General features: G+C 43.0%; 1 long non-coding RNA gene across 1 annotated transcript in view; it reads left to right on the top strand.

Moving 5' to 3' along the window:
* The first annotated feature begins 8,526 nt into the window (after positions 1-8,526).
* LOC117183998 (uncharacterized) overlaps positions 8,527-22,722 on the top strand; it is a 130,621-nt gene continuing 116,425 nt past the window's right edge. The window contains exon 1 of the long non-coding RNA XR_004469125.1: positions 8,527-8,593. This is a non-coding gene — a long non-coding RNA (uncharacterized lncRNA). The remainder of the gene's footprint in view (positions 8,594-22,722) is intronic.

Here is a 22,722-nt window from a genome sequence, read left to right as displayed (position 1 = left end):
GTTGTTGAAGTTTTTGTTGCTTTTGTTATCTAACATGTTTAATTCAAGGCGCGTCGCTTGGAATTAACAAGAAATTGTCTTTTGGCCAACCATAACCGCGTGGGGGGGGGGGGGGGGGGGGGAGAGGGGGTTCATGCACCAAGCCGTTGCATGCCGCACACAGCAAATTTACCGTGAAATTTTACTTCATTTTAGCTTCTTTTTTTTTGGTTGTTTTGATTTCTGTTTGACGAAATAACTGTGATTACACTCTGCCTTTCCGCGCAGCTTTCTTTCTCCATCTTTCTCCATCTTTCTCCATCTTCCCCGCTGCTCTCTGCTCTGTTTCACTGGGAAATCGCTGTCATTGGGTCTTTGCTTACATAAAACATGTCGCTTTGATTGCCGTCAACTGATACAACCTAATTACGGGGCCAGGCCAAGCCGAACCCCTGGCCCCAAACCCCCCTACCCCCCCACCAAAGCAGACCTTTTTGTGGCAAAAACTGAAAATTTTTGATAACAAACCAAACATTGTGAAGGAAAACAAAGCGGAAGCTTCGAATACTCTTCGGGAATGAGCAAGAGATGAAGAACAATCAGGAAGGAGCCAGGCGAACGTCTGGGAAGGTCTGGGAAGGTCTAGGAAGGTCTAGGAAGGTCTTGGAAGGTCTAGGAAGGTCTAGGAAGGTCTGGGAAGGTCTGGGAAGGTCTGGGAAGGTCTGGGAATCGGCCAGGAACATGTCTAATAGCTACCACAAACCATTAAGGTACCCAAATAGATCTTCCAGTAAGTAGAGATGGTAATATCTTGTCATAGTGGCCGAAGGGACACCAAGCCGTAGCCTGTTAGGTTCGGATACCAGGCTGTAGCACAGACCGACCGAGGGGCGCTGCTGCATGACGGGCGAGACGTTAAAGGCGTGCTTTATAATCTGAAAGCTCCCCCATTCAAAATACAACTAATAACCAATAGAAACATCAAAGATCCATGGAACAACGAGCTCTCAATCGAAAAATCAAAGAGGCCTTGTCCTAAACTACAGAGAGACATGTCTAAACTTGATCCATGAATAATATGAGCCCTGCCATGATATATCTACGAACCTAACAAAGGGGTCCTACGATCCTAATCAGTCTACAAGTAGCAATCCTCAAGGATCTCTCTAAGAGAGAGTGGTAATCCGGGTATAATATTTATTCATAGTTTCAAATAGATTACAAATAAGTTCCTTTCCATATACCATCTTTCCATCTTACTCTACTATCGATATATATCTATTCATAACGATAGATCCCCTGGTTAAAGGTCTGCTTCCAGAAATGGCACCAAAAACCCATTAGAATAAAGATCTTTAATCGGTTCCAGGCACTTTCTAGGCACAATTATAGCAGCCCCTGTGGAAAAGGGTATGGCAACCCTTTAAACACCCCCACGGCCCCGAGAATAACACCAAATCTGTTGGGGTCAGTCGGTGGCTGTGGCTGGGGCTGGGGCTGGGCTGGAGGTCTGTATGTCAACCATTGTTGACAGACACAATCAAGCAATCAGAACCTAAAAACTTTAGCCCATTGATAGGCATGTGTGTGTGTGTGGGGTGTAGAGGGTATGGTGTGTGTCTACCCTCTAGGCATAATCAAACACAGAAGGCTCTCGTACTAATGCAGTTAACAAACTTGCGGAAGCCCCCCACAAACCCCCACACACCCCCCACACACCCACACAGAGAGAGACATGCGTGTGTGAGAGAGTCTTAAGTGCCACACACACACACACACACACACAGAGAGAGACTCTCACTCTCTCTCAATGATGATGATGTATTGTGTGAGATGTGAATGTGATTAAATTTCCATAGCATCTCGTCTTTCATGCCAATTTTCCATTAGTCCTCCCAGCATCTGTATGTGCGTGAGATGTGCGCCCCCACCCACGCCTCTCCCACACACACACACACACACACACACACACACACTTAAAAGCACATCAAGGGGAAGGAAGGAAGGAACAGGGACAGGGACCAGAGGCAGGGCCATATGCTACTCTCTTACTCTCTGATGTTGGCTGCTGTGCCGCGTCAAAAAGTGATGATGAATAGTTTGTTTGATGTTACTTTGACCATTTCCATGATCAGCACAAAATAAACTCCATCTCTGGGTAAGTCCTGCTCTTGGGGAGCCCCTGATGAATGGGCCTGCCGGCTCTAAAGGGTTGACTTGAGAAATAGGCTAGTTAGGGGTGCGTGGTGAGGGGTGCGGGGGGCTCCTGGGGGAGGCATTTCCGAGATTGCTGAACTGCTTTTGTGGGGGGGAAGTGACTTGGCAACAAAGTAACCCAAAATATTACTTGTTTTGCCTGATGAATACATCGGAAGTGTTCTAATGTGTCAGGGAACCTATGAATGTAGGCTCGTGGGGGGGAGAATGGGTAGGGTTTGGAGTTTAAGAATTCCAAACGATGATTTAATGAATGAAAAGTTGTGTATTTAATGTTGGTTTGGAGGCCAAGGCTGCTCAGGGGCCGTCAGGGGGCCGCTTACAGTAAGCTGTAGCCGGGAATTGTCTATTAACAGAGGCTGTTAAGGGGGAGAAGTGGTAACAGCAGCGGTGAAAGGAGCGGGAACAGCAGCAGTAACAGAAGAGGTTACAGAAGCGGGAACAGCAGCGGCAATCGAAGCGGAACAGAAGCGAGACAGAAGCGGGAACAGACGCGGCAATAGAAGCGGGAACAGCAGCGGAAACAGACGCGATTACAGAAGGAATAACCGAAGCGGGAACAGCAGCAGTAACAGAAGAGGTTACAGAAGCGGGAACAGAAGCGGCAATCGAAACGGAACAGAAGCGTAAACAGAAGCAATAACAGAAGCGATCACAGGCGCTAACAGAAGCGAGAGAAGAAGCGGTTACAGCAGCCGCAATAGAAGCGGGAACAGCATCGCTAACAGAAGCAGTAACAGACGCGATTACAGAAGGAATAACAGAAGCGGGAACAACGGGAACAGCGGTAACAGCAGCGATAGCTAAAGCGGGAACAGAAGCGACGGCAGAAGCGGTAGCTGAAGCAGTAACTAAAGCGGGAACAGAAGCTAGAACCGAAGCACGAACAGCAGCGATAGCCGAAGCGATAAGGGGATCGGTAATAGACGCGATTACAGAAGAGGGAACAGAAGCGCTAACAGGCTGTTAAGCTGCTGTATAAACACAGCTTTTGCTCTGTATCTCCTGTATCTGCCGTATTTTTCAACAGATTAGTGGCTAGAAAAATTTTCCAATAATATATATATTTATTAAAATTAATTCAAGCAAAATATTTGCCAAAGATTTAAGATTAAATTAAGAATTAAGAAAATTAATATTTCAAGAAAAGGAAAACTAATTTATAGAACTATTTTAAGCCATCAAATATTAACTTTTTGCACCATTTTGGTTAGCCAGCAGCCTCTCCGCTGCAGCCACATGAAACCAATTTAAACCATTAATTGATAAGAAGCCAGCGCCACTTGAGGACCCCCCCAAACCCATCATCGATCTCTCCTAGAAGCCGTGGAAGGACTGGCAGCTCCTCGAAACAATTAAATGCTTAGCTCGACAAAAGTCTGCGGTTCGCATTAAATCATCAGTCTGCTGTTGACTTTGGATCCCATACCGTCTGTCCCCAAGCGAAGCGCTGAATAATTTACATAAGCAGCGACCACAGACTGCAGCTCCAGACCCAGTCGGAGGACCGACCTGAGATCCTTGCTGCTGGCGACAAAAGAGGATGCCAAATTAAAGCCAAAAACCCATGCAGGCAAATCCCTCAACCAGACCTCATCCCCCCCCCCCTCCCCATCCGAAAAATAAAGCCAACCCAACAAATATCCCTCTTAGGATTCTTTGTTTTTCGCTGCGGTTTTTCTTCACTTTTTTCTGTCGCTTCGGATTTTTCTTCTTTTTTTTTTTTTGTTGTTGTTCCTCCTTTTGTGTTTTGTGTTTGCCGTTGCTCAGATGTTTTGTTTGGATTTTCGTGCATTCACTTGTGGAATTTTCGTGCTGTTGACTCGGCAACGCATATGAATGTATGTCTCCCGGAGAGCCATACTCTCCGTACTCCCCATACTATCCCATACCATCCCATCCCCCACCCTCCTGGTACACCCTTTTTGCATTTGCGGGTACTGTGCATATGTGTTGGCGCATACATAAACTATGGCAAGCCACCGACCCACCGACCGACCCACCGACCGACCCACGAAGGCATAACAATGACAAAAGAACGCATTTCTGCTCCCCCCTCCACCACCCAAAAAAAATTTCCCATCTACCCATCAGATACACCCCCGCCCCACCCCCCCCTTCTCTATCTCGGTGGCATGGCAGGGCTCCCTGTTCCTGGCTGGTTTATTATGCAAAAGTTATGCAAAGATAAGCAAAACTATGAGCAACGACAGCAGCTCGCTGGCCAACAACAAGAACCAGCCCAGCCTTCGAGTCGATAAAGCGACCAAAAAAATACCTAATGCCAGAGGTTTTGGGCACTCGAAATTAATAGAAAAACGTGGAACCTGGCCAAGATCATATCAGTCTTGTTTTTTCATTCTTCTGGAATTTAGCTATTAATTCATTATAATGAATAATATTATATAATTTTTAATATTATAATTATAATTATTAATATAATTTTTAAAATTATATAATATTATTTATTATAATAAATTAATACCAAATCCAAGCCGCAATAATAATTATTATTTTTTCTTTCTTCTGGAATTTAGGTATTAATTCATTATAATGAGTTTATAATACTATCTAATTTTGCATTTAATTATAATATAATTTTTAATTATTTTATTATATATATATATATTAATATAATTTATTTAATAATTTTAATAATTTAATCATTTTTAATTTTTTATAATAAAATTCATTACAATAAATTAATACCAAATCCAAGCCGCAATAATTATTATTATTCACTTATGCAAACAAAATCCTGTCTCTAAATTTAGGTGAGGAAATTCCTTGAAAGTCAACCATTTCTGTCTGCTTGGGTGTGATCAGGGATCTGTGAAGCCATTAAGAAGTACGAAAACAGGGAAAAAGTGTAGAAACACCTATCCAAAAAAGACCCAAAATATCACTTACGGGTATTCAGAGACTCCAATGTCCACCCCCAGAAACGATGGTTGTAACCCTGCCGTGGGTCTAATAATACACCCACTTCTAGACCCCGTGGTTAATAGTAGAACCCCAAATTGTACCCCTTGGATTCCTTATTGTTGAATCATTTAAAAGACTTGGTTCTTAAGAATAAAATCTAGTTCAAGCTCAGAAATATCTAGACTTTTCTCTGAAGCTCTTAAGACCATTCATAATTTTAATAGAAATTTCTACCCACGAAATTCTTAAAATTTAGAGAGTTATCTTTTAAAACCTTAAGAGTGGAGTAGGAATACTTTCGAATACGATTTTTTTCTCCCAAGTCGCGTCGAGCGTAGATCTACATACCTTTCATGTGGCCATAACTTTGGTATTTTCCTAGAGTGGCCGTTCATTTATGGATTATTATTCTGGTTTTAATTTTCACTAATTAGCTGGGGATCCATTATTGGCTGTAGAGAGTTTATCCTACCACAAAACTGTTGGTTTTTTCCCCCTTAAACACTGAGGAAAACTTTGTTTTTGAGCGCAAATGAGTTATATCCATGGGAGACACTGTAATTTGTACATTTTTGGGCTGTAGATTGTAGAGTTTCCAGTGTTAAAGTCCCAGAATTTGCTATAAGGTTTTAATTTCCGTTGAGCTACAATAAATAGCTGTGGTTTCTAATGTATTTGAACTAAATTAATAAATAGCTTTAAAAACGTGTCCTGGAAACCACAAACTTTCTTGCTTTATTAACAATGAATCAATCTATGCACAAAAAATTGTTTCATGTAAATCGGTTAGTTGGTTAAGCAGATATAGCGGTTGACTTTGGAAAATTGTTGAGCCTATACAGTTGAGCGTCACTGTATATTGTAGAGAATGGAGATTGATCAGGCTGTCGATTGTTCTCATATCCATTATCGGCTCGAATTTCTTTGGAACAACACGAAAAATCACCCAGAATCTCTGTGTTTTTTTTTATATTTTATATACATATATTTAAAAAATTTTTTTTTATTTAAAATTTTTTTAATTCGTTTTTTTTTATCACAATTCTTTTCATTGTAATTTTTTTTATATTTAAACTTATTTCTTGTTGTAATGTTGTTTTTATTTTAATTTTTGTTATATATTTTTTTTTATTTTTAATCTTTTTGTATTGTTTTTTATTCTATTTTTTTATTTTAATTTTTTTAAATTAGTTTTTTTATCACTAATTTTTTTTGTATAATTTTTTTTTATACAAATTTTTTTCTTGTCATAATTATGTTTTTAATTAAATTTATTTTCATGTGTTTTTTTTTATTTGTATTTTGTTTTTATTTGTATTTTTTTTTTATTTTGTATTATTATTATTTTTTTTTTAATTTAATTTTGTATTTGTTTTTATTATAAATTAAATCTTTCTTTACAAGAAAAATAATCCCTGTATTTATATGCTCAACCCCCAAAATACGAACGCTGTTGAAACGTAAATATAAAATATATATATATAAAATACATAGTAATGTTTTTAATTTTATTATAATGAGGATTTTATGTTGTATTTTTGTTTATCAAATAATACCACTTATACAAATGATATTATTTGTTGCCAAAAAATAAATAGGAGTATTTATGTAGTCATTCTTCACCACAAAACCAATACACCCAAAGGATTCCAGCCCGATTAGCAGGTACAAATACTACCTATACTGCCAGCCATAGCCCCTCCCCCCCACACCCGCCCTCTACTCAGACCCTTCCATAGTCAAAAGACAAACGGGTTTGGGTTCTTTTTGTTGTTGTTTCTCCTTTTTTTTGGGGGCTTCAAGTTGGTTATATACATATATATATTTTTTTTTGCATTCAGTTGGTAGTTGTTGTTGTTGTTGTTGATTTGGTGGGAAGTCGGGCAGCTGTTGTGGGACACCCACCAAGTCATTCAAGTTAATTGTGCGGCCAAATGCAAAAATCAACTTTTTTCCAAGTTCAACGGCAGGGGGGGTGAGGTGGAGGGGGAGGGCAAGGGGGGCTCGTCGGCACCTCGTGAACGAAATGGACACTTAAACTCTAATCGAAAAACTTTTACCCATATACAAGTCACTTTAAAATGCGCTTAATTTGATCAGCGTGAGGCGATTGTCGTCAGAGAGTGGAGTATCCTTGCCCCCTCCCCACCCCCGAGTCCTCCCCCCTTTTGTAGATTACCATAATGAGCTTCGAGAGGACCCACGGACCCCCGGACAGTTATAAACTTGTTACTGCCATTCGACTACAATTTGTTTGAGTGTTTGGCTTCCATTCTTCTGCTTTTTCAAAAATGGGCCCAATGGTGCGGAAATTGTGATAACGGACGGACAGGAGGGCGAATCTCTGGGGCTTCGATTCGAGCAGGGAATGTGTTAGAATTTATTAATTGCAAGGAATACCCGTAGCCTCTATCCCCCCCCCAGCCCCAGACCCTGCCCCAGCCCCCTGCACAATCCCATCTGCTGTTTGTGACAACATCAAGTGTTTCATTGGGGGTTTTTTCTTGGGCAGTGAGAGCGAGTCAAGTGCACACTTCTGGCTCGCTCGCTCGCCCACGCATCCGTCCCTTCTGGTCGGTGACAACATTTTGTGGCAGAGCACTTGACGCAGAGCCAGGGCCAGAGGCCTGCAACTGCCTCGACTCGTACAATTGAAAAATTAAGCAGCCACTTTGTCAAAATGTTGTTTCAATGGGTAGAACCCCCGTCCGCCCCCCTCCTTTGGGTCAAACCTGTCCCTCTTTGGGGGCTTTAATTGTCGGCATCTGTGGCTGACATGTAAATGCAAAAGGTTCTTCAAAAAGCTGGTAGCTGGTAGCTGGTAGCCGGCTGCAGTGCTTGATGGAGCATACTCGTTTGGCACTTATTACATTGGCATCTGCGTATGGTTTTGGCGTTTATTGATGCAAATTTCCCCCCTCCCCGCCCCCCAAAAGCTGATCTCTAGCCTGTGACTCCCCCGGCCCAATTGACGTCTAACGTCGAACACAAGTGCGCCGAGCGCTGATTAGGGTTGGGTCCTTGTCTCCGAGCCAATTCCAAGCCAATTTCGACCCTGTTCCTGTCATTGCCACCGTTGTCAAAAAACCGGCGAAACCTTTTTCTTTTCCTTTTTTTTTTTGCCCACCTCCTGCTCCCCCTCCCCCTCGAAAGCTTATGGCCATGGCAACAGCATTTTTTAATCGTCTTATTTTTGTGTGCAGTTTTTGTATTCGATTTGAGTTGACATTAATGGGCACTCGGAGGTGTCGCCGCTGGCAGCAATTGGCAAACACTCGTCGGCCTCGTTTAGCATATTAAATGATTTCTTTTTTTTTGTATACAAATAAATCAAGAGGATTGACTTTTTCAATTGAAAATTATACAAGAAATTATTTAAAAATATTTTAAATTAAATTTAATGTTTTCAGGCAGTTTTTAGAGGCTGGAAAAAGGTTTATGGTTCGGGGACTGGCTTTTAAAGTAAAAACTGGTGAGTAATTTATATTTAAATAATTTATTTATATATATTATTATATTATATTATTAATAATTTAAAATTTATATTTCTATTACATTTATTAAATATTTTTTATAATTTATTTATAATTTATATTTATGTTTATATTTATTATAATTTATAATTATATTTATTTGTATAATATTATTTATAATTTATAATTTATATTTATATTGCTTTTATAATTTACTATATTTATTATAATTTTTTTCAAATTTATATTATATTATATTATTTATAATTTATATTTATATTTCTATTACATTTACATTTATTATAATTTATTTCAAATTTATATTTATATTTCTATTACATTTATTATATATTTTTTATAATTTATTTATAATTTTTATTTATGTTTATATTTATTATAATTTATAATTATATTTATTTATATACATATGTAATATTATTTATATATATTATTTTATATATTTTTTATAATTTATAATTTATATTTATATTTCTTTTATATTTATATGACATTTATTATAATTTATTTCAAATTTATAATTATATTCTTTATAATTTATATTTATACTTCTATTGCATTTATTATATATTTATTATAACTTATTTGAAATTTACATTTATATTTCTTTTATATTTATTATAATTTATTTATAATTTACAATTATATTTATTTATATAATATTATTTATATATATTATTTTATATATTTTTTATAATTTATACTTCTTTTTCTTTTACTTCTTTTATATTTATATTATATTTATTATAATTTATAATTATATTTATTTTTATACAATATTTATATTACAATTTATTTAGAATTTATAATTATATTTATTCATATTATATTATTTATAATTTATTTACAATTTTTATAAGAATTTATTTTCCAAGAATTTACAAATATGTTTCCGCATAGATACAATCCCCAGAAGATGTGTATCTAAAGCCTTGATTGATGTGAGGAAATGTTGTGCTCTGCTCATAATTATGTGGGTGTACCCCATCTCCCTCCCCCGCCCCCAGCCTCACCCCCTGCTCTAGCCCACTCATCCTGGATGATCATCCACATCGTTGTGGGCGTCTTTCGGCATTCCATGTTCATGTGATCTACTTGGCGAGATTTTCAGCAACTGACATCCAGTTGGACGTGGGTGTGGGCGTACCTCAGGCATTCTTCCTTTCCTTTCCTTTTTTTTTTGGGCCGCGCCCTGGTGCACTCCACAGCGTGGCAGTCGCTGGTTGTTGCTTCATTGCAATTCCGTTTGCTGTCGCTTTATTTTTATTTAATTAACTTCATTGGATTGCCATGTCAGGCAACGATGCAACGAGGCAACGAGGCAGGCAGGCAGGCAGGCAGGCAGTCAGGTAGGTAGATAGTTTGGTGGGTAAACCTGCTTGGAGCTGTGCCCTGCCCTGCCCGGCTTTGGGTCTGGGTCTGGGTCTGCCCACATGCAAAAGCTCTTGCATCTCTCGTCGCTCGTCTGTCTGTCGTTGTCGTTTTCAGCACCTTGACAATGACTTATTGTCGCTATTCAGGAGAAGAACAGAGCCAGAGCCAGGGCCCGAGCCAGGGCCCAGAGTGCACACAGGGGGAAGGGAGAGAGGGAGAGGGAGGTTGTCAGGAGCAGGACCCGCACCCGAGCTCCTCTCAGTTCATTGGCAATTCTTTGGGCTAAAGTGGCCTTTCTTGTTGAGCGTGGGCTCAACTCCTTTTGGCCTGGGCTGATGTGGGGACCTGCCCGGATGTAAATCAATTTATTTCGCTCAACTTGAATTCAAGATTGAGCCTGAGCCTGAGCCCGAGTCGAGCCTCGGGCTGAAGGTGAAGCTGTGCATTTTTTTGGGGGGCGAGGAGTTACTCGAGTACTTCCTGCCAGACGCTGCAGAGAGTGCCGAAATGCACATCCTGCGGCGATTTTATTCATGACGCTGCAACCATTTAAGTGTATCCCAGGGAGCAGTAATTATAATAACCCAAAACCCAAACCCAAACCCAAACCCAAGCCCAACCCCAAGCGAAAGCAGACCCACAGCACCGAACATCCTCCCATCAGCATTTCAGGGCCGAGAGCCCCGAAACCACCATCGGCCCATAACCCAGACAGAGTCTCAGCTCTGGTCTCCATTTCAGTTTCAGTTGGTTCTATTTCGACCCGGGCCCCACTCACAATGGAAACCGCAAAGTCATCTCCGGTTTATTTACTGGCTAGCAGAAAATAAACCAGAAAGCGAAGATGAGACCAAAGGAATCAACTACAAAACGAACAAAAAAAAAACAGCACAGAGCCAGCTAAAGATGCGCCAAACTGGGCCCAAGACGAAGGCTTGGATACTCTCTGCGAACCAGAAGGGAGATCAGAAGGTATGGCAACGAAATCCAAGGACTTTTTGGGTGGTTTAGGCAGGAATATAGCAAGAAACACGGAAAAAAGTAATGAAAATGTGCGTGTGAGCATGCCGCTAGGGAAATAAGTCATAAATGTCTTGCAGGCTCAGAATTTTTAAAGTTTTAAAGTCATAAAAGGAGAAGAAAGGCATGGAAGTGTAATAGGTATTATTCCAGACCAAAAATAGTTCGAAAAAATTAAACATTTGCCATCAAGCCCTCAACTTTCATCTTTTTCATAAAGAGAAAGAGAAAATTAGAACGAAAAGTAACGAAAATGTGCGTGTGAGCATGTCGCAAGAGAAATGGCTGAAACTACTGCGTCTAATGGAGTACCAGATCGGAATTCGCACAGTTTTAAAGTAATAGGAGCAGACCGAAAGCCTAGCAATATAATAGGCATTATTGCAGACCAAAAAAAGCTCTAAAAAACTAAAAATTTGCCATCTAGCCCTCGTTTTTCCCCTGTTTTTGAATGCTTAATGGGGAGAAAAGTAACGAAAATGTGCGTGTGAGCAAGTCGCTACCGAAATTGCTCCAAATACGGCCTTAAATGCTTTGCCGGGTCAGAATTTTTAAAGTTTTAAAGTCCTAAGAGCAGACCGAAAGCCAAGAAATATACTAGGCATTATTGCAGACCAAAAACAGCTCTAAAAAACTAAAAATTTGCCATCTAGCCCACATTTTTCACCTACTTTTTAATGCTTAATGGGTAGAAAAGTAACGAAAATGTGCGTGTGAGCAAGTCGCTACCGAAATTGCTCAAAATACGGCCGTAAATGCTTTGCCGGGTCAGAATTTTTAAAGTTCTAAAGCCCTAAGAGCAGACCGAAAGCCTAGAAATATAATAGGCATTATGGCAGACCAAAAATAGTTTTGAAAAAAACTAGAAAACTTTTCTGTTTGCGGGCTCAAAGTATTCATACCCGGAATCGGGCAGAGTGCATAAATAACTGAAGCCGCATGAATTTCCAGTTGGAAAAGAAGCAAAAAACAAAAGCCCAGAGTCAAGCTGGATCTCTTACTCTCTCCCTCTGGCCCTTGTCCAGGGCGATACATCGAATTTAATTTCCTGCCAAAATCGACAAAGGAGGAGGTACAGCAAAATGTTTTGCCTTTTTGCGGTGTGGGGCCCAGTCGAGCGTTAAGAATTCTCCTTCGCTTCGGTTACTAAAACTTAATTTTGCGGCTTGCATTTCAGGGGAATCCACTCCACACCGCTCCACACTCCACACTCCACACTCCGATGAATGAAATTTCTTCACACAATTAGCTGGAGAGAGAAAGATAAGATCCTCCACTGGCACGTGATCGAAACAATAAACCCTGACTGACGACAGTTGTCGGGAAAGTTGTGGAACATGTGGCGCCGTCCCGGTCCGGTCCGGTCCGGTCCTGGCCATATTTCAGGACCAACTGACGCGCTTCCTTTTGCGATTATTGGCATTGAAAAAATCGTAAAAATAAATGGCAAACGATTTGAAGTTTTCAAAGCAACATGTGTAATTAATAGACCCGCCCCACCGCCCCCAAAAGGGGACACCAAAGCGTATGATGAATGCCCAAAACCCGAAAGGACTCTAGGTGTCTATTGTATTATTTACGGCTGCACCATCTACAGACCCCTCTTAAAGTCCTGCCTTCTTCCTCCCAGGTCCCTCCTTTCTGCTTCCTCCTCCTCCCTGGTCCCTGGTCCCTCCTTTCTGCTTCCTCCTCCTCCCTGGTCCCTCCTTTCTGCTTCCTCCTCCTCCCTGGTCCCTCCTCCCTGCTTCCTCCTCCTCCCTGGTCCCTCCTCCCTGCTTCCTCCTCCTCCCTGGTCCCTCCTTTCTGCTTCCTCCTCCTCCCTGGTCCCTCCTTCCTCCTCCTCTGACGCTCCCCATTCGAACCCCATAAAATGGACTTCATATGGTGTCTCGCTGGCCATGTATCCATGTAGAAGTGTCACACATGTCCTTGTGCGGCTTTGACTTTGGCCCCAGCCGAAAATAGCCAGCACGATGGTGGCACGATAGCCTCCCACTGCCACTGCCACTGCCGTGTGTGCTGCTGTTGCAAGTGTGTCACTGTCACACACTTGACGATTTTTTGGAACGGCAATAGGCACTACATGTGCCACAACAACAGTTGTGGCAGCGGCAGCGTGGCAGGTCCAAAGAGGAGTCGAAGATGGCCATACCCAGCGGAAAGGAGGATCTCAAGCGAATGGCTGGGCCAAAACTTCCACGACTTTAACAGGGTATCTAGAGAGCGAGAGGCAGGGTGGGGGCGGAGGAGTGGGCCTCTGTTCTCTGGCGCTGCTCAAGTGTTTGTTATCTGCCACCCCCCTGCCTCCCCCCCCTGTCCGTGTCCATGTCCATGCACTGCCTCGGCAAGGACATTGTTCTGCTGGCGAAGGGGCGGCAGCTGCGTTCACGCAAATAGAAAAGATACTCAAGGCACTCATTCGAATGTGGGCGGATGGCCGGGTGGGCGGTTGGGCGGTTTGTTACGTGATGAGTGCGCCTCATGCGGGTCCAGGAACCGCAACCAGGGGGGGTTGGGTGGCAAACCACAGGGAAAATCAGGCATCAATGGGCGTTTAAGCCAACTCGCTTGATGCCCGCAATGAGATTTAAATAGAATCAAATTAGTGTGGCATTTGCATGGGGCATGTGGCAAGGGGGGGGCATTGTTTGCTTTGGCAGCTTAAAGCGTTTGCCCCCAAAAACATAAATCCCAAGTAAATACAAAGGATATTTCAGGGCACTCGATGACGTTACGTTTTGCCTTTGTCAATGGTTCTTTTTTTTGCTTACTTCAACTGTGGTCTACCCCCGGTACAGGCACCCCCTGTACTCCACTACACCCTGTACTACCCCCTGTAGTCCTCCCTGTAGTCCTCCCTGAAGTCCTCCCTGTACTCCTCCCTGTAGTCCTCCCTGTAGTCCTCCCTGTAGTCCCACCTGTTCTCCCGCCTGTAGACCCCCCCGCCTGTAGACCCCCCCGCCTGTAGACTCCACTCGCTCCTCCCTCACCCAGGTGCCTTTCTAGTCAGGTGCACAAACACAAACAAGGGCAGCCCCGCCAGACAGCCAGAGAGCAGGGGAATCGAGACATCCGCCATGGGTTCCATGTAAATCCGACTTCGGCCCAAGCATTGACAGTTTGAGCTTAAAAATCCAATTAGTCTTTGATTTGCATACAAACATGGACAAAAAAACACAGAAAACAAGTCGCTGGGACCAGCTAAAGGTTTATCCTATGATCTATGAGGATTCAAAGGGAGGGCCACAGAGATCTACCCTATGGATATACCCTGGGTAGCCAACGATTACAGGGTATGCGAGAGAGAGAGAGTCGCAGAATTTCTTGCTAAATATTTGAAGACCTTTCGACGAAGCGAATTTGTGTTTTGGCTTTGATTTTCGGGACATCTTTCTCTTCGTCTCTGCGTACCTCCCGCCCTCCCCCCTCCACCCCCCTCACCCTCTGGGCACCATTTCCACAGGAGCACCACAATAGACAATTGGATTTTTGCGGTTTCTAATCCAATTTATTTCGTCTTAAATACAAAAACTTGTAGCTACCGTCCTTTTTGGCCTTGGCTACAAAGTATCCTGCAGACCCTAGACGTGTGTGTGTGTGTCCTCTGTGTCCTGGGTGCGGTTCAATGTAATTTAATGGATGGCCCACACACACACACACATAGCCGTAAAAGCGAACACAGGGGCGTAGAGAGGGGAGAGGGGGGGTATGGGCGGAGGAGGCATCACCTGCAACGAGGACAGTCTCTCAGCAAACTAATTTAAATATTTCAACAATTAAAGAGTCCTGGCAATTAAAATAAACGATCACCCAGTCGGAGGCAGGGGGAGGGGCAGGGGCTGGGGCAGGGGCAGGGGCTGGGGCAGGGGCTGCGGCAGGGGGAGGGTCAGACCTGGGGCAGGGGCAGGGGCAAACAACAATGGGGATTATTCCAGCCACCGGAAAGTCGAAATTCGTATGCACTATCATGGCAGCAGAGCAGGGAGGGGAGCAGGGGGGTGGGGATACATTTAAGCCACTTCGGACACAACCAATTGTTGATCATCGGCCAGCAGCCTTTGAGATGATTCCAAGTTAAATGAATGATGGAATGGGTGGGTCTCTCTCTCTCTCTCTGGGGCTGGGGGTGGGGGCCTAAGGAGTGTCCTGGCAGCCCCTTGAAAGCCTCGAAGATCGTACTTTTGGCAGAACAAGTAGGAGTGTGTGGAGGCCCCCTTGAGTGGCCCCCAATGATGGCCTAGAGTAGAACAATCAACACCGGCCAAGGCAAGCTTTTAGTTCCTGTTCTTTGCTGGACCCTGGACCCTCGTCCTGGCTGGACAGCGTTCAATCAATGTCAGGCTGATCCTCCAGAATCCCCGGCACCAACCAGTCCCAAATCTAAACCAATACCACAATGATTCTTAAGCCATAATTTGGAGCTCGACTGGCAATGATTTCAAAAGGCGGAATCGTGGCTGGGTCCTGTCCAGGCTCCTGGACACATGGCGAACAAAGGTAAGGACACACACACACACACACATCCTGCCTGGGCTGTGTGCGTCGATGTATTAAGTGGAAACACCTTGTAAAATGGCTGACAGGTGTTAGAAGACTTTGCAAGATTTATGCGCTGACATTAACATGAATATCTATGTGTCTGTGGCAGTGCAATTGTGTGTGTGTGTGTGCGAGTCGCCCAAGCAGTTAAAGGATAACAGCGCATTAACTTAAGCATTACATTTACAGCAGGAGCTCCACCGCCCCTCCGCCCACCCCCCAGAAGGACGACGGCATATATGAACAGGTGCCAGGACACGCTGTGGTTGCAACAATTAAAGTTTATTTGCTCCCACACACACACACACACACACACGCAGAGAGACACAAACGAAAGACAGTGCCACTGCCACACGCCATGGTGCTGGCGTATATGTGTATTTATAGTCCTTGCCACCTTGCCACAAAATTAAATAAAAGCAAAAGTCAACAAGGAACATAGATTTGCTTGGCAGCTTTACTTGCTTTGCTTTTGGTCAACTAAACAACAAATACTCGAGCGAGCGACAGCCGACAGCCGGCAATATGAGCCAACATGTTGGCCATCATCGTTATAACGGTCGACAGGACACACGGCCAGAACGGAAAGGCAGGGGCGGCAACGTGAGTCACGAGGGGAGATACACGGGACGATTCGGGGGAGATTTAGGACTCGTAGATACAGATACAAGGGCTCAAACTAGAGACGTTTTGGGGTAGATGTAGGAGCCATAGATACAGATACACGGGCTCAAACTAGAGACGATTCGCGGGGCAGATATAGGACTCATAGATACAGATACACGGCCTCAAACTATAGACGATTTGGAGTAGATCTAAGAGTCATAGATACAGATACTCGTGCCCAAACTAGAGACGATTTGGGGCAGATCTAAGAGCCGTGGATACAGATACATGGGCTCAAACTAGAGACGTTTTGGGGTGGATCTAGGAGCCATAGATACAGATACTTGTAGCCAAAATAGAGAAGATTCGGAGAAGATTTAGGACTCGTAGATACAGATACACTGGCTCAAACTAGAGACGATTTAGAGTAGATCTGGGAGCCATAGATACAGATACACGGCCTCAAACTAGAGCCGATTAGGAGCAGATCTGGGACTCATAGATACAGATACTCGTGCCCAAACCAGAGACGATTCTGAGCAGATCTGGGAGCCATAGATACAGATACTCGTGCCCAAACCAGAGCCTATTCGGAGCCCATTCAGGGCCCCTCTATCCCCCCTTCTAGCCCTCAATTTGGAGCTTGTTTGGACCCCCAAAATCTACGCACTTTTCCCCCGCCCGAGGGCCCGGCCTGGGGCCCATCTCTAGCCGGGTTTCGGTGTCAGTGTCCTGCAGTCAGGCCTGCCTTTGCTGCTGTCAGCCATTTTAGTATTTGTTGCCGTTGCCGTCGCCGTCGCCTCATTATGATTGTCAAAGTGACGGACGGACTGGTCATGCAAAGGTAAACACAAAATGTGTAAATACAATGAGACCCCGGATATGCCAGGGGATGCCCGACCTCCAACCCCCTCCCTCCGCCCCCCTCCCCTCACCGGCCGACTCTCGGTATCCCCCGTGTTGGTATTGTAATTATCATTGCGACACTATTTGCTGTTGGCTTAAGTGCTTCATACGAGTCCTATGACCAGCCAAGCAAATCAATAAGCCCGGATCTCTGCCTACTTGATGGCTTTAAGGCCTAGACCTAGGAAATTGGTTTCTTATGCGCCTTTAAGTGGGCAAAACGCTTCATTTTTATGTCATTTTGCACAGTCCCGAGTTTGGGTGCGGGGTCCTGTCCATTTTCCTGCTCCTGCTCTTGGTCCTTCCCTTGGTCCTTCCCCACTTCCGTTCGTCATTCATTATTTGCACTTTTTTTTTGGATTGTTTTTGTTTGAGCTTCTTTCCGCTCATGAATTTTTTATTACATTTTCCCACCTCCAAACACCTACACCCCCCCCCCCCCACCACCTCCTCCCTTGCCTTTTGGCACCTTCGAGTCGTCCTTTTGTTGTTTCATTTTTAAATTATTAAATTTTATTGTCGCATCACTTTTTATGTGCGCGACCGCCACCAGAAACATTATATTTCGATTAGCACCTGTTTGCTACCCTCCCAACCCCCCCCGAACGAGGGAGGGGAGGGGGGGGGGCTTTGTTTCAATTGCAGTCAATTGTTGGGGTTTTACGGAGCTCGTAAATGGGTAATCAAGGGGTATATAGAGCCTTGGAGGGCTCTCTATCTGCGATGAGGATCTTCTGTAAGGATCACTGATCTTTAAGGGGAATTTTCCAGGTTTTTGGGCATGTCTTTGGTTCATATTTAGTCGGGCTAAAGATCTGGATAATATCTGAGCATTATAGGCATCAGAAATCATTTATAAGGGGAGATTCTTTCACTCCACTGGGGTTTTAGGGGTTTTTTGGGCTCGTAACTGGGTAATCAAGGGGTATATAGAGCCCTAGAATCTGTCGTTTTGCCAAGAGATATATGCCAAAGATCCAAAAGAGGATCTTCTATACTAATCAGCGATCTTTGAGGGGAATTTTCCCTGTTTTTGGGCATATATTTGGGTACTATTTAGTCTTTAGTTTAGAGCTAAAGGTCTGGATAATATCAGATCATTATAGCCATAAAAAATCATAAATAAATCTCCCATTCCCTCCACTGGGATTTGAGGGGTTTTTGTGCTCGTAACATAGTAATCATAGGGTATATAGAGCCTTAGAGACTGTCTATTTCCGAAGAGATATATTTCAAAGATCCACAAAAGGATCTTCCTCACCGATCACCGATCTTTGAAGAGAATTTTCCCCGTTCTTGGGCATATATTTGGTTAATATTTAATCGAATTACAGGTCAGACCTTTGTAGCCTTAATAAATCCCAAATAAATGCCCCTTTCCCGCCCCTCCAACCCAAGATAGAGGTATCCCCGTGGTCGTAACGCCTTTTCCCTTGCTGTTCCCGGCCTCTGGGCTTGTTGTTGGTGGAGACAACAGGTGCGACCTGTTCTATTTGCCATTTATTTGTATGTTGCATGGTAATTTGTGTCTTCTTTTGATTTCCAGTAAATTAAATGCGATTCGTAGTCGGCTTCGAAATCAACGAAGCGAAAGGCGCGTGTCCTCTGCCAGACGTTAAGCCCAGGAGACCCAGGGGGGGGAGGAAAATCGATGCAGATTCTATTTTAGGGCCTAGTATTTAAGAAGAGTTCAAAGGCCTCTTCTGTCCTTCGATTGGTGGGCAAACAGAATTTAATTGAATATTTCACCATAGCCGATGATCACTGTTTAAAGAGTGGCCGTGGCCGTGCCTGGGCGGGCTGTGAGCCCCCCCACATTGAGGGAAATGAAAAAAGTTGCTCCGATGCGGAGGCCGCTGCAATTGTCATCCTTGTTGGTCCGCTGTTTTCTTCTTGGCCTTTTTCCCAGGGGGGAAACTCAATGCCAACTAATTAATGTGCCCAGTTAATGGGCAATACGGAAACCGAGAAATCTCCACCGCACCAGAGCAGAGCACTTCTCCTCCCCTCCTCGATTGGCCCGGATGGTGGCTCAGTCCTCCTCCTCTCCTCGATTGGCCCGGATGGTGGCCCAGTCCTCCTCCTCTCCTCGATTGGCCCGGCTAGTGGCCTGGTGGCTGTCAAGAATGTTTCGTGCTCGGTCAGTTAATAAACTGTCAACGTGTTGGTGTCGATGGCATTTATATTCAAACAGACACACACACACACAGAGACACATCCTATAGATACATATGTATATGGATCTGTGTGTCGCTTGTGGTTGAAAGGCGTTGAATGCATACGTTGAAATTGATTTTGGTGGTGCCATCAATGATCCTGACAGGCGGCAGTCGGTTCGGGAGCTCCCAGCACAGCTCTGTCATCCGTCCCGGAGCCCCCCGATTGTCCGCCCATCGCCTCATGCGTATTTTAATTGAATAAACATCCCGCCGCATTTCGAAACGACTCCAAGAGGAGCAAAAAAAAAAACAAGAAAAAAAACCAAAGACTGGCAATGACCAAAGCTTTGGATACCCTAGCAGATTGATTCTTTTGGATGATATTCCACCTGGCGGTGCTTCATTTTCTGCCTGGCACAAACCACTCTGAAAAATCGTTATACCTTTTTTTTTTTTGTTTTTTGCAAATTAAATATCCTCCACGACGACTCTTGCTGCCGTTTCTGCTGTTGCAATCGAGCCGAAGACAAACAACAGTCAATGCCAATTAAATGGGAATTTTAATTAGCGTAAGTTGCGCGGCATGACGTCACATCGTTGGAGGAGTGGCGGTGGTGCAGGTGCAGGTGCAGGTGCAACTGGCATTCAATGAAAAATAATAATAAACGTATCAATAAGTTTCGTTATGCAAAGACGGAACGGAACGTGATTCCGCTCAAGGGTCAAAGATAAACACCGGAGAGAGGAGACACTTGAAATACGTTATTATCTATCGTCTTTAAGGGAAACGAAGCGGGGGAATCTTAAGCATCCCAGCATATCCCAGAGAGAATTGTAGTTGCTTTTCATATGGGAATGCGCTTAAAGCTTTTCGTTGTTCGTCAAATCATTTTATTGGTTGTTGTTTTGTGTTATCTACAGACACACATACACACGCATACATATGTATGCTATTGCACAGCAAAAGTCTATGCAGCAGCCGTTCTTCAGCTTCTTTCTTTCCTTAGCCTTCGGTCTCCCTATTGCTCTCTCGTTCTGACGCGCACTAAATGTGCCGTGCATTTGGTCTAGCGCTCTCGTGATCCGTCGCTTTATCGTTTCGTTGCTCTCTTAATCGGCCGCGCACTGGATCTGTCGCGCTTTCGGTCTGTCGCTCTCCTGATCTGTAGCCCATTCGTTCTGTCGCTCTCTTGCTCTGCCGCGCTTTCGAGCGCCTCTCTTTATCTGTTGCTTTATCGATCCGTCCCTGTTTTGATATGTTGCGCTCTCTTTTGCACTTGAGCATGGGCTATGCGGCCGCCTGCCTTTCAATTAAGTCTTGCTCTAGCACTCTCTTCTTGCACCTCGTCTATGGTATTAGAATAGATCTTCAATCGGACACCATCTTGAATCGAATACTTCATTAAACACCGTTTTTAATCGATATAATCTTCGATTGCTATTAATTAGCCATTAATTCGGAAACCTTTTGCTTTTTTTCGAATTGCTATAATCCATAGAAATAAATTATATATTATGTAAAATAAATGGATTATTTAGTTATTTAATTTAATTATTTAAATAAATAGATTGCAAAATAATGAAAATATAATATTAATATAATAATAATATAATAGAAATAATAATAAATAAATCAAAAAAAATAGATACGCTGTTAAATAGAAAACGGTAAATAATACGCTGCCGAAAAAACCACAAAAAGTAGCTCAAAATATATTATTGATTCATTCAAAGGTTTTATTTTAACCAAGATACAATTATTTTCAATAATTGTTCAATATTTCTTACATAAGATATCCAAAAAGTCAGCTTTAATTTCAATAAATATGGAATATATTCCTAACTAGAAAAAACCGAATATTAAAGTATTAAATTTAATTATATTTTTTCTTTTAATTTAAAGCATAACCATTAATATATGTATATATAGACCTCTCTGAAAAGGTAATACTAAAAGCTTTATTCTACCATTTAATTTTTTTTATTTTATTTTATTTTATTTATTTTTATTTATTTTTTTTTTTTTGTTGTTTTATGTATTTTATTCGCGTTTAAAGTTGAGAAAAAAAAACCAATTATCAAAGAGACTATCCCTACCTTATCTACCCAAGATCCCTTGATATCCCATGAGCCATATTTAATTTGCATTAAATATTCCATTGTAGTATATCTGCCTTTATGCCTCTTATTAGTTTTTAGACCCGTGTAAGTGTTGTGTCCGCCGGTTCTTTGGGGGATTCGTGGGGCATTAAATTCGCGCTCGATGCCATAACAAAATCTAATCAAATAACAATTAAAACTCACTCTCTGGCACTCCCCCATCGAGTGTACATTTATTTCAAATATTTACCAACTCAATTCGATTTGACCCAATATAAAATATATATCCAGGCATCTGTTGGGGTGGGAAGGGGGGTGGGTAATGGGGGGATGGGGGGATGGAATAAAAATGCACATTTAATTCGATTTGGCAGACACTTTTAACAATTCCGAATGGGGGGCTCTTCATTTGTTTAAGCAGCAAAGTTTTTTGTTGGGATTATGGCAGAAAACCCCCCACCCCCACGCTCGTGTATTGCCACTCAATCGGAGAGTAAATAAATAAAAAATTTCAAATTCAAATTCAAATTTTTGCAGATTGGCTGGAGTTGAGTTGAGTTCCCTGGCGACAGGACCGAACAGGACACTGCACTAGTTAGTCGTTCATCAAACAAGGCCAGAGTATGTCGCCCCCCACACACACACACACGCACACACACACATGCACTACTCTATTGCGTGTGTGTGGGTCTGCTTTGGGGCCTCTGATGTGCTGTCTGCTGGCTCTGCCTCTGTCTCTGGTTCTCTGCTTCCCTTTTCTGTTTGATTTCATTACATCATTTGACGTCTGACTATTTGCCGGCCGTTTGGTCTGGGTCTGGCTCTGGTTCTGGGTCTTCTCTATGGGGTTTTGGAATCGGTTTTGCGGGGTTTTGGGGGGTTTTGCGGGGTTTTGGGGGGTTTTGGGGGCTTCGGGGGTGGCTGGGTGACAATTCCCTGCTGCATTTGCCGTGTGAAAATTGTGCGCTATGATTTTTGTAATTTGATTTGCAGATTTTTGTCCTGTCCACGGCTCTCACGGACACTCCAGGGACCCCAGAGAAGTCCTCCTTCAACTCCTGCTCCCTCCCTTTTGGGTCTGAAACCACTTTTTATGATGATATTCGTTCGTTGTATTTGATCAATTTGTATTCTTCTGTTACATAGTTGATTTTGCCTTCATGCATTTCAATTTGTATGCCCCTCCCCCCCCTCCAGGCCCCCCACCACCCCACATCCTTGTCATGTGTCAATTGCAATGTTGCCAGGCTTTGGCGAAGGAATTAAAATGCAATTCTGTTTTCATATGCACAAAACGGAAATTGAAAAATACTCTGAAGAGACGTAAGAGAAGGCAGCGAAAGCAGCGAAAGAGTGGAGAGAAAACTTGTCGTTGATGGCTTTACCTTCGGTTTTGGGGGCTCCTT

Source organism: Drosophila pseudoobscura, chromosome 4 (assembly GCF_009870125.1).
Source record: "Drosophila pseudoobscura strain MV-25-SWS-2005 chromosome 4, UCI_Dpse_MV25, whole genome shotgun sequence".
NCBI lineage: Eukaryota > Metazoa > Arthropoda > Insecta > Diptera > Drosophilidae > Drosophila > Drosophila pseudoobscura.
This window is presented reverse-complemented; position numbering and strand designations above follow the sequence as displayed.